General features: G+C 38.8%; 1 pseudogene; it reads right to left on the reverse strand.

Annotated features, from left to right (window-relative positions):
• The window catches only part of LOC140155404 (carboxypeptidase D-like), a 125,785-nt pseudogene that overhangs the window by 19,062 nt on the left and 94,205 nt on the right, over nucleotides 1-12,518 (reverse strand).

Consider the following 12,518-nt stretch of genomic DNA (forward strand, 5'->3'; position numbering starts at 1 on the left):
GATTTTGAATCAGCTTTGTTTTCACCGTAATATCTTTAAATTAATTTGAGAATTTTTTTTCATTTTTCAAGACAGGATAACTTTCCCTGCTCATCTCAAAAGCTTATTCTTCTATAGAGTACCTGTTCTCAGCGCACACAATTTGTTGTCAAATGTTCACATTTTGTCATTGGAAAAAGAAGCTTGGACAAACTTGTTTCATGAGGGTTTACACATCTACTTGGACCTTCGTAAATTTCACAACACATGTAGGCATTTATATAATAGCGCTTTAACGATAGTAATCAACAAGTATCTTATGTAAATTCCGCTACAACTGTATCACATGGCTGCCTATGCGCACAGTATCACTACTCAATTACAGCTTTCTACTTTACCTTCTTGAAGAGATTCATCCGGATAGTTTGTGTAGATTAGCAATATAAAATTTCTTGAAACATATCCAGTACTCACATTTTTATGGAGCTACGACGTTTCGAGACCTGGTCTGGTATCTTGATCACGTATGAGTGATTCCAGATGCACTGCTGGTGTTTCTAGATGATGGAGTGTTTCTAGATGTGCTCTGGATGATATGGTCATAGGCGTGACTGAGATTGAATGCGGCGTCCCCCTCATTGTTCATAACTTTGTCCCCTCTGCGTCTTATCCCAATGGATAAGACGCAGATCTTACCATATCATTCAGAGTACATCTAGAAACACTCCATTATCTAGAAACACCAGCAGTACATCTGGAATCACTCATACGTGATCAAGAGACCAGACCAGGTCTTGAAACGTCGTAGCTCCATAAAAATGTGAGTATTGGATATGTTTCAAGAAATTTTATATTGATAATTCCTACTTCACCATTTTGATTTGCAATAATTGATCATGATTATAAATTCTATTACCCCCACGACCCATTATTCAAAATCGCACACTGTGATTTGTTGAAATGCGTCACATGAAAGACCATTAATAAAGTGGCTAGGGCAACGAACTTTATGTTCTTCTCGCATCACAGCGCAGAGCAAAGCGCGATGCAGTATATTAGCGTCATTATGCATTCTACGCAAAGGATTACGCTTGGTTACACGTTCTGCAATACTCGCTATCACTTACGCTTTGGCTACGCATAGGCGCTCCACCTTGAGGTAAAACTTGAAATATTTGGGCAAAAATGTGATATTTTCTCTTTAAATCGCACTATTTTGTGGTAATAGAATAGAAATAAAGGGTGCAGCATTATCCTTTACATAAATAATGTGTCCTCTGCAGTAAAAGCGTTTAAATAATGGGTTCGGCCGCGCCTCACCCATTATTTACGTTTTACTGCCGAGGACACATTATTTGCGATATACGCATAGCCCTCTTCTTTTGTTCCATTATCTATTGTATTTCTTTTCTTCTGGTCAACTGTCGATTATATCAGGTAATGTGGACAGGTCAAGATAATCTGGTCAGGTCAAGATAATCTGGTCAGGTCAAGATAATCTGGTCAGGTCAAGATAATCTAGTCAGGTCAAGATAATCTGGTCAGGTCAAGATAATCTGGTCAGGTCAAGATAATCTTGGTCAGGTCAATAAATTTTGAACAAGAGAAGTACATGTTCATATTTAGAAACACTGGCCACATTATTTGACTTTTTGGACATTTCAACAAACTTAAAATGCATCAAAGTTTAATATATTTTACATGATCAGCATAAATTATTATGCAAGTTTATGCATATTAGAAATTGAAATGAAGATGGTAAACAATACTTGTGTGTATTGAATGACACCAAGAACACCTTTATTGAATAATGCAAATTAGTTTGTATTATGTCTCTTAAAGCCTGTATAATTAGGACGAGGATGTCAATCTACCTTGTCCCCCCCTCCCAACTAACGAGATTCCGACAAAGTAGGTCACAAAACAAGAGCCATGAGGTCTTACAAATTAAGTTCAACCAAGGATATTTTGCACCTAAAATGCAGTACATTACAGGCCACAAGACTAGATGTAGAAAAACTACAACAATCTGCGGCCTAACCCCAACCAAAATAGGTCGAGGAGGGTACCCAGGAATATGCGTTGATTTGGTTCAGGACATTTGTTCTATAAGTATATTAAAGATAAATATAAATTCTATGGTGTTAAATGAGTTACCGTCATGTCTTGGTAAAACACACCCACTTTGGTAATTTGACCTTTGAACTATTTACATATTCATTATTAATATTACGAATATGTATAAAGAATTAATAAGGCTATCGAGTGGGACAGGACCACAAGTGAATTGAATAGAATTTCCCGTTAAAATCAATGCTGTATTGATTTGATTAAATCACTTGCAATTGACACTAGATAAGACTCATAGACTCGAACACAGGACACACGGGAAGAATATTACACTGTCTCGGTGTGTTTTTATTTTTGGAAAACCCTAAACTTACACAAGATAATCATATCAGCTTTTCCAGTTTGCCTTTTAGAAAATGAATAAACCATAACAACAAATTTGTTTATTTTGGCTCACCGTATATGTAAGATAAATGGTTCAAAACAGACCATTACCATAGATAATCGTTAGCATGTTAGTCGCTGAAGGCTCGACCCCTTCGGGTCTCGCCTTCCAAGCGACTAACATGCTCTCCCATACCTCAACAAGACACCGATTATCTATGGTAATGGTCCGTTTCTCACCCTTTATCTACTATGTAAAGGATAATGCATTACCCTTTATTTCTTAAATATATTCTGTAACCTCTAACATCCATTATTTTGGTGTAAAGGATAACTGCACCTGTGTACTAATTAATAATATCTAGATTTTAGCTTACCCATCAGCAAAAGCTGTAATCTCATAACTATTTGGTATAAGTAACCTCCAGTAGTCGCCATCCCTCGCTGTGGTTATATTGTGATCAATACCAGTTACTCTGATAGTAGCATTAGATATACCCACTCCATTGGGGTTTAGAACAAAACCTTTCACACCTTTATGAGCCTGAAATGAAAAGTAAAACAATAGCAACTAGAAACCACAGTTGTGTTTGGCCAAACACGAATATCTATGCCCGTGATGACCACACCTAACCCCCTTCCCCTATTTACAAACGAAAACTTGGGGAGCACCATGTGAAACCCCTTGTTTTAAACTTTTATTTGATATACATGTAATGCTCATAACACTAGACTGGGCCACACTCTCTCTAATACCCTACCAAGCCTTCACTCTCATTTATACCCCACCAGACCCTCACTCTCTCTAAAACACCACCAGACTGGACCACACTCTCTCTGATACCCCACCAGACCCTCACTCTCTCTTATACTCCACACCAGAAACTCACTCGCTCTAAAACACCACCAGGCTGACCCATACTCTCTCTAATACCCCACCAAGCCTTCACTCTCTCTTATACTCCACTATACACTCTCTCTCTCTCTCTCAAACACCACCAGACTGGCCCATACTCTCTTATACCCTACCAAGCCTTCACTCTCTCTTATATCCCATCAGACCATCAATCTCAAACACCACCAGACTGGACCACACTCTCTCTACTACCCCACCAGACCCTCAGTCTCTTATACTCCACCAGACCATCACTCTCTCTAAAACACCACCAGACTGGACCACACTCACTCTAATACCCCACCAGACCCTCACTCTCTCTTATACTCCACCAGACCATCACTCTCTAAAACACCACCAGACTGGACCACACTCTCTAATACCCCACCAGACCCTCACTCTCTCTTATACTCCACCAGACACTCACTCGCTCTAAAACACCACCAGGTTGACCCATACTCTCTCTAATACCCCACCAAGCCTTAACTCTCTCTTATACTCCACTATACATGTACACGCACTCTCTCTAAAACACCACCAGACTGGCCCACACTCTCTCGACGATATTTTTATCAATACATGCATGCATGCCATATCAGAAGTTCAAAAAGTATAGGCCTACGGGTGCAAAACGGCCCGGCAAACAGTGAACATGGTGAAGCATCAAGTATACAAATAAACAAGTACAAAACATACTTCAATCCACTGCCATCGTTCAAAACAGCTTCTTTATATCTGAAACGTTATTAAAAACAGTATGAATTCAACCATTTGCCGCTATTTTGCATTGCATGAACATTGAACATTTCGTTGGTCGATCGTGGCCTCCTGAGTGGATGGGAGACAACTGCTGCTGCTGCCCTCATACACATTGTACATTTCATCGGTCATGGCCTGCTGAGTGGATGGGAGACCACTGCTGCCCTCATACACATTGAACATTTAAATCCGGTCCTGGCCTCCTGAGTGGATGGGAGACCAATTAGGCATATTGCCCCCTGTAGCCCATGACCTTTGACCTCTGGGGTCGGGGCTACTCTAGGAAATTTCTAGGGTCATGGGCCATCATTATACCAAGTATGGGCCCCGAGGCTACTTTAGTTCTTGAGCTAGAGGAGTGCAAAGGAAGCGTGAGAAGAAGGAGAAGGAGAAGTCGAAGACTAAACACAACAAATACAATATCTATGCCCCGTTTACACGGGCATAGATAAATATTAAATCAGGTTTGATACGCATCATGTGACAATAAAACACTAATTACACATATTCAAACTTCCAATCACTCAAGATGAATATTTGCAGGTAAATTCCACCGACTACTTCAATCAATTAAGGCGTTTGACTATGGTGCAAGAGGTTGAGGGTTTGAACCCTGTCGGTGCCTAGTACGCTCTCATTACTGCTAATTGTCTCATTGTAACCCGTACAAAACTCAGGGAGCTGATCCTGGTTGCGAAGTTTATTTGTGGAATGTCTAGGGTGTGCGCTCTTGAAGCAGCAAAGTCCCTGAATTGTTGTTTAATGGTTTGTGGAATGATGTGGGCCGTAGTGGTCAGCGACAACCTGTAAAGTGTGCTGAGGCTTGTGGATCAACTTCTAGGTGTTATGCCTGTGCGTAGCGCACTATAAATCACTGCGCTTTTTTTTACTGCCTGGTTCAATGCCAGTTCTTCAGATTCAACCTTAATCATCTTATATCTTCTAACATGATCAATTCATTCATTGTATATACTCGTATAGAGCATTTTTTAATCAAAACTTGCTTCCACTTAGCTGACAATTTCCAGGCAAGGATCAAGTCTTTATCAAATGAGTGAATGTTCTTAGTCTGATGAAGTCTGGTGGTTCCAGACGCAACAGTTGCAAAAAGTAAGATCCTGTATTTGATTTAATTCCAAAACTCTATCAAGTTATATTGGGCCATTCCATTTAAAATCCACACTTCCCCTGTGGAAGATTCAGCTAAAGTTTTCCACAGAGCATGAATTTTGAATAGAATAGACAACTGGATAACTTCCATTTGAAATACTCACTCCAGTTGTGGAAGATATAGGTAAATCCATAATAGGGAGTATGGGTTTCAAAATGAGTAACCCTGCCCAATTACATTTGAAAAACACACTCACCCTGTGGAAGATATTTACAAAATCTTCCACAGGGGGAGTGTGGAATAGCTCATTTATTTTATTTTCACCATTACCACACATGTGTTTGCTTGTTTTCATGACTTCTTTTCAAGTTAGCTCAATTGATAAGGTGTTCGACTATGGTGCAAGAGGTTGCAGGTTCGAACCCTGGCGGTGGTTTAGTACGCTATCGTGGAAAAATTGAGTTAGCTTGAAATTCCCCTGGACAATTGGAATGTCTAGGGTGTGCGCTCTTGAGGCAGCAAAGTCCCTGAATTGTTGTTTAATGGTTTGTGGAATGATGTGGGCCGTAGTGGTCAGCGACAACCTGTAAAGTGTGTTGAGGCTTGTGGACCAACGTCTAGGCGTTGTGCTTGTGCGTAGCACACTATAAATCACTGCACTTTTTTTTCTTGTTAATAACCCTAGATATAGTAAGTTCTGTTTATGACTGTCAAGGCCTTGTAAATTACATTTCCATGACATTCCAAGTTGTCTTTGCCTACAATCTTGTTTAAACATAAAAATGCAATTTACATTCAAGTTAACTGCATATCATGTATAGATTTAACCCCACACATTCATGCAATGTAAGTTAACAGTTAGCAAATATAATTTTGCTAAGGCAATAGAAACAAATTAGTTCGATCTTTCGATTGAACATTGATGCTTGGTCGATCCTTATTATTATTAATTTTGATAACATATGAATATTTGCCTGTATTGATATTGACTAATATAAATTTAGCATTAACTTTGATTAATTATTTGTTAGTTCATTAATAAGAGGCATCAAAGTAAAATCAACGGTCGATCCAAAGATCGGACAAATTTGGTTCTGGTGCCTAAGCAATTAGATTTGAAAAAAATAACTTTGAAGTTTCAACATATGTGGTGAGATCAAGCAAAATCAGTCTGAAGTCAGACATATCCAATTTTCAGTTTCTTATAGGATTCTAAACTGTGTTTGCAAACCTATATTTTGCAGAAAACCCCATTGAATTTGGACAACCACTTCAAAAGATATGAGCAGTTAAAGAGTGCCCAAAACAATAGGAAACAAAAGGATTTGTTTGGCTATATCTCAAAATCAATATTTCTGACTTGCGACAGATTTGCTTTGATCACATCACATGTACTTTACCTGTTGAATAAATTTGAGCATGGCCATCTTGTTATCATTCCAATATGACGGCAAGTCCTCTCCTTTAGGATACTTGACACAACCTAGCTCCAAGGTGATCTCAAAGCAATTACTGTGTAAGTACGTCCAGTCTTGGAAACCACCTAAATGGAATAGAAATCTTGTACAGTGTACTTTGTTTATAATTGAAGACCAAATTAAAAAGATTAGTTTGCATCTGACGTCAGGGCAAAGGCGCGACGTCATTGGATGCTGGTTGACAGGACGTCATACGCAAACTAGTCTTTTTATTTTGGTCTTCAATTATAATATTTGGTAATGATGTCAGCGCTTTCATGAGGTTGCATCCCACACATGCCAAGAAACTGCCCTTGTACTCATGTGTAGATGTAGAGTTAAGATACAACATGCGATAAATGCCATTTGCAAACTTTCTGAGATAAGGCCTGAACAGGACTGATCAATTCTAAGCCTAGGTAATTCCTTGTAATGTTTAATTTGATTAAATAAAACATTGTATACTTAAGAATGAGAATAAAAGTGTTGTTTTTAGCCGCTGTCGTGCATCTATCTCCTCATATAACACGGGCAAAGTCATTATTTTTGGCGTAAATTTAGAACAATGATGTCGCCTGTGTTATATGAGACGATAGATGCACGACAGCAGCTAAAAACAATACCTTTATTCTATAAATAATGATAATCATACTAATATACCTCTAATATTATACCAAGCAGCTCCATTGGTAATGCCTTCATCAAAAGTTTCATCTGGATAGACATTAGGACATTGCGTATTAGGGTGGCCCAGATGCATAGTAGGGTGCTCCTGAAAGTAATTATAACAAAATGTATCAGATACTTCATGTAGTTGGCAAATGATATTTTCAACTGTACGAGTATGGTTACTTCGTAAATTATGGAGTCAAATCCAATGTTCTACTCACAGTTTAGACAGTTTCGTCACCCAGGTTGGGTAACTTCTTCAGTAATGCGATGATCCGCCTACTCTCCCACAAATTTCTCATTCCTCGGGTGCACAATTCTTAACAGCGGATCATGTGATTTAGAGAGTAGATGCCCGAGGAATGAGAAATTTTGCGGTAGAGTAGAGTAGAACATTGGATTTGACTCCATAATTTACTAACTGTATGACTTTATACAATCCTGATGAATCTATGCCAAGATGTATGGTTACTTGTACACAAAAAAGTATTTCTTTGTTAAGCGCTTTGAATTGTGAAAAAGCACTATAGAAATGTCTTATGTTTGTATTTGATTTGATTTGTTCGGGTCTTGACAACCCTGGATAATCCAAGAAAGCCTCTATTGAAGCTTATTTCCATTGGGGTCCATTTGAACACCGGGACGGGTTAGGAACAGGGACGGGTTAGGAACAGGGACGGGTTGGGAACAGTTAGGGGTTAGCACCCTACTCCTTTCGTAACTGACTGCGAGATACATGTACAGGTATGGCTCTCTGTACACGGGACTGACGGCTTAACGTCCCCTCCGAAGGACGGAGTACTTTCATGATTCATTTACCCAATTCTTAATGAATCATGGGGAGAGTGGATGTCTGAATATAATCTACAGATGTTAATTAAGTCAATATCCCAGCAAATCTCCACCGCCGGGAATTGAACCCGGGACCTCATGCACTAAAGGTATGATACACCTGGTGATGTGTGCCAAGACCCATTGGAATTGCGTAAGTATATTTGGTCAAAGGTCAAATGTAGAGGGGCATTTTTTTTAAATGTATGTGACCTGTGACCACCCCAGTGGCAGCACCAGGAATATTTTGGGTTGGTGGAGGGAATTTGTGGGCAAAGTGAATTCAGTGGGGGAAAAAATCAACAAATGTAATTTTGGGTTTTTTACTTGGTGGGCAAGTGTTCTGCCTGGGCTCATACCCCCGGCATCACCACTGGACCGTCCACCTCAATTGGGCTGTAATGTCAGTGTTTTCACTTTTTGATATAATGGACAAACAAATTGCATAGCCAGGATTTCAGTATGAGGGGGCAAAGCTTAATTTTCGTCCCCATTGGTCAACTTATTTAGTCATTTTACGGACATTTTACTCTTTGCCGTCCCCATTTTATCCTAGAAAAATTTCAATTTGCCCCCGCAGCTACACCCCTGATTCTACCTCAAAATAAGCGTTACAATGATATATGTCCCTGTTGCTTGTTCACAAGGTAATAAAAAAACCCTTTGTTTTCTATAATTTTTGAGAAGTTTACAAACATCTCAAAACAAGCTCTGCCAACATTACAGTTCATTCACAGTGGATGGTCACATATGTACTTATTTACAATCAATTATGATAAATATATTTGGTAATTGCTAACTTACAAAAGAGTACGCCTCGGACAACTGTATATACACGGCATCGTCAGGACACTTGCTATACATAACCTTCATCAACTTATCACTGTCATACGGATAGTTAGCTACTAGTGATCCTCCATGCAGACCAGCAGACAACACAAACGGATATGTCAAAGTCCACTGCATGCCAGCTTTAGTCTCTGGTTGAAGAGTGCCCTCGCTCTCATAGAACTGGTCTGGGAAATCACGATTTAAGTCAACGTTGTTGGCGTTAGCACGGCCTACTTCACCTTGGACATCTCCTACAGGCAAAATAATGCAAACAAGAAAACTTGTTGTATGATTGATTGATGAATTATGTGACATGAATTGATTCACTCATCAGGCCAAAGGAGGCAAGTTTGAGAATATTGAGTTTATAAATCATCATCATCTTGCCCAGTAACCAACTAGATCATAGGCAAAACTTTGAGCATTAACCCCCTGAGCACTACCTGCCGATCTTACACTGCCTCTGATTGGTCAATTACATGATATCTTCACTTTAATCGCCAACCAGAATGGAGCTTTGCAAATAATTCACCCCAATTTTTTTGCGTGGTGAAATGATTCTAACAATGTTGCCGATTGGTCCAATTGATAATGAAAACTTCTTTTTGGCCAATCAGCATGTAGTTCTCATGTGGTTAACAATCTTCTGTGATCTGGTTAATGCATCCTTTTAATATTGGCCAGTATAATGCTGGGTAAAATATTGAGTATCTGTTTGTGCGTGAATCAACTAACAAGCAATTTGATTGGAACATAATTTACAATGTCACAAATGGCGGTTATGAATTATTGTATCCTACCTTCTTTAGCTTTTGCATATCCGTCTGGGTTTATCGATGGCAAAAGGTGAATCCGTGTTTTATCTACCAAGTCTGTGATCTCTGGTGAATGACCATAGTTCTCACACAAGAACTGGATCATATTGATGATGAGTTCACGACCTACGACCTCATTTCCATGGATATTACCAACATATCTGAATTCAGGTTCACCTAGAATAACACACAAATAGACAAAAAGTTGGTAAAAACAGAAAAGCAAAAGAAGACTACATCTACGTATATCTAAATGATGCATATCAACTTGGTACATGTTTGATACAGTTAAACTATTCAGCCATCTTAATTCAATACTTTGTCTCAAAGCCCTTCCCAAGTTGAAAACCTAATGCGGAATGCAGGTTATTTTAAGGATATATTTTTACTTGATTTTTTTTTTGTCTGTCGGACGAGCTTTTTTGACAAGAATCAACCACTTTTCATCTCTCAAAGAGGTTTCACTGTGGTCAAGATGAAGACTTAAATTGAGATTTACGATTTAGGCTAATTTTCACATCTGACGATGTGAGACGCGAGATTTTTTTGTGTTGGATTCAGCGAGAATAATGCGCAAAAAGCGGGCAATTTCATCAATGTACGCGGGGGCTTTGAGACAAACTTTTAAATCAAGATGGCCTTACATGTAGCAACAACACTAACCCTAACAGCCCAAGGGCTTTTTGGCGACGGTAAGGGAAAGAAGGAAGGAATAAAGAGAGAAAACAAAGAAAGAAGTTGTTTGCTCTGGGTGGGATTCGAACACGAGACCCCTTGCATGCCAAGCACTGGGTCGGCGACACTTTGCCACAGGTGTTGGGCTTCGTTGGCCAGCGAAACCGTGCCTATATATGGGATGCACGCACAAACAGCGCATATATCAAGTACTATTTTGTAGTACCTGGTACGCTTAAGGTTAAGGAAGCATATATTGAGTTTCGATAGTGGTAATCTAATCCTAACAGCCCAAGGGCTTTTTGGCGATGGGAGGGGAAAGAAGGAAGGAATAAAGAGAGAAAACAAAGAAAGAAGTTGCTTGCTCTGGGTGGGATTCGAACCGAGACCCCTCGCATGCCAAGCACTGGGTCGGCGACAATTTGCCACAGGTGTTGGGCTTTTTCGTTGGCCAGCGAAACCGTGCCTATATATCATTAAGGGCGATTGCGTCATCACACCATGTGTGATGCACCCACAAACAGCGCATATATCAAGTAGTATTTTGTAGTACCTGGTACGGTTAGGGTTAAGAGAGTGTGGCACAGTTGTAATTTGGGTAAGGTCTATTGGATCAAAAAGTTGCAAACAAATAAAGGGTTTCACATGTTTATATTATGTATCCAAGATCTGTACACTTCTCATGTATGACATGTAGATAAATAAATGCAGGGGAAAAAACCAAACAAATAAACAATCAAAACAACGACAACAACACACAATATTTACCTTGTTCATGAGCGCCTGGATTATCTGAAATTTCCATGACCCAGAGGTCTCTTCCTGGACTGACTGGCCGATGGAATAGAGATATGTAATATGTGGATAGCGATGTGCATAATCTTGTAGCATCGCAGTCATCACCTCATGGTTGTGATGGTGGAAGATGGTTGGTTCTATAAAACTACCAGCTGTGACAAAAATGGTAAGAAGCAAATCAATAGAAGAACTAGGAGTTAATCTCAAAACAGTTTGATTGTTCCAATATGGAAAACTTTTTCTGGAAAGAAAACTTTCCTTTATAGATCATCATTTGCATGGAACAAACTCCTTCCAATCTTCATATTTATCAATTGTAAATCTATGAGCTTGAGTGAATTTAACTAGAATTACGCGGTTCGTAATTAAGGTGGCCCCCACACAAAGGTGTGGACTGTGTAAAAAACAAAGGTTTGTAAATACAAATAAAATACAATATGCAAATAAGCCCATTATTATAAATATGCAAATAAGCCCATTAATATAAATATGCAAATAATATGACACAAAAATATATAGGACATTTAGGCCACAATATACTATCACAATACCAAGTTGATTGGTTATTGCATTTTTAAAAGCTGTAAAGTGTTTATGAAAATGTTGGCAAAATATGCAAATCAGCTCATTAATATTCATAAATATGCAAATAACAAGACACAAAATTATAGAGCATATCAGGCCACCATATCCAATCACCAAAACCAGTTTGAAGTTGATCGATTATTGCGTTTAAGCTGTAGAGTGGATTAATGAAAATGTAGCAAAATACGCAATCATTACTTTGGGGGTCTGTGGCATATATACATCAAATTGTTTTAAGTTTAATTTTTGCCTTGTGCATAATTTTTTAGCATTAACTCTCTTCACGCGGGTGTCGACTGCAGACGACATGTTTCAAAATTTTTTTTAAAATTCAAAAATTTCAGAAATGTAAATTTTCATGACCATATTTGAAATCAGCATGAAAAATGCATTAAAATGAGTACAAACAAGCCTAGTATTGATTCAGTAGTTGTTAAGATAGCTCTTGATATTTTGAGAAAATATTTCAAAACTTGAACTTTTCCGTTGAAGCGCATGGCTAGCACGCAGAGCATTAATAATACATACCTGATATTTGAGTAGCTACTGTAGGAGGACTTTGTAATGGTCGTTCTGTAGGCTCCAGTCTGAATGTTACTTCTGTGGCTGGGCCTTCTATTACCTGTACATTGTTTGCTCTGCTCATTTCATACCTACAG

The sequence above is a fragment of the Amphiura filiformis genome, chromosome 6, assembly GCF_039555335.1.
Source record: "Amphiura filiformis chromosome 6, Afil_fr2py, whole genome shotgun sequence".
In the NCBI taxonomy this organism is placed as follows: domain Eukaryota; kingdom Metazoa; phylum Echinodermata; class Ophiuroidea; order Amphilepidida; family Amphiuridae; genus Amphiura; species Amphiura filiformis.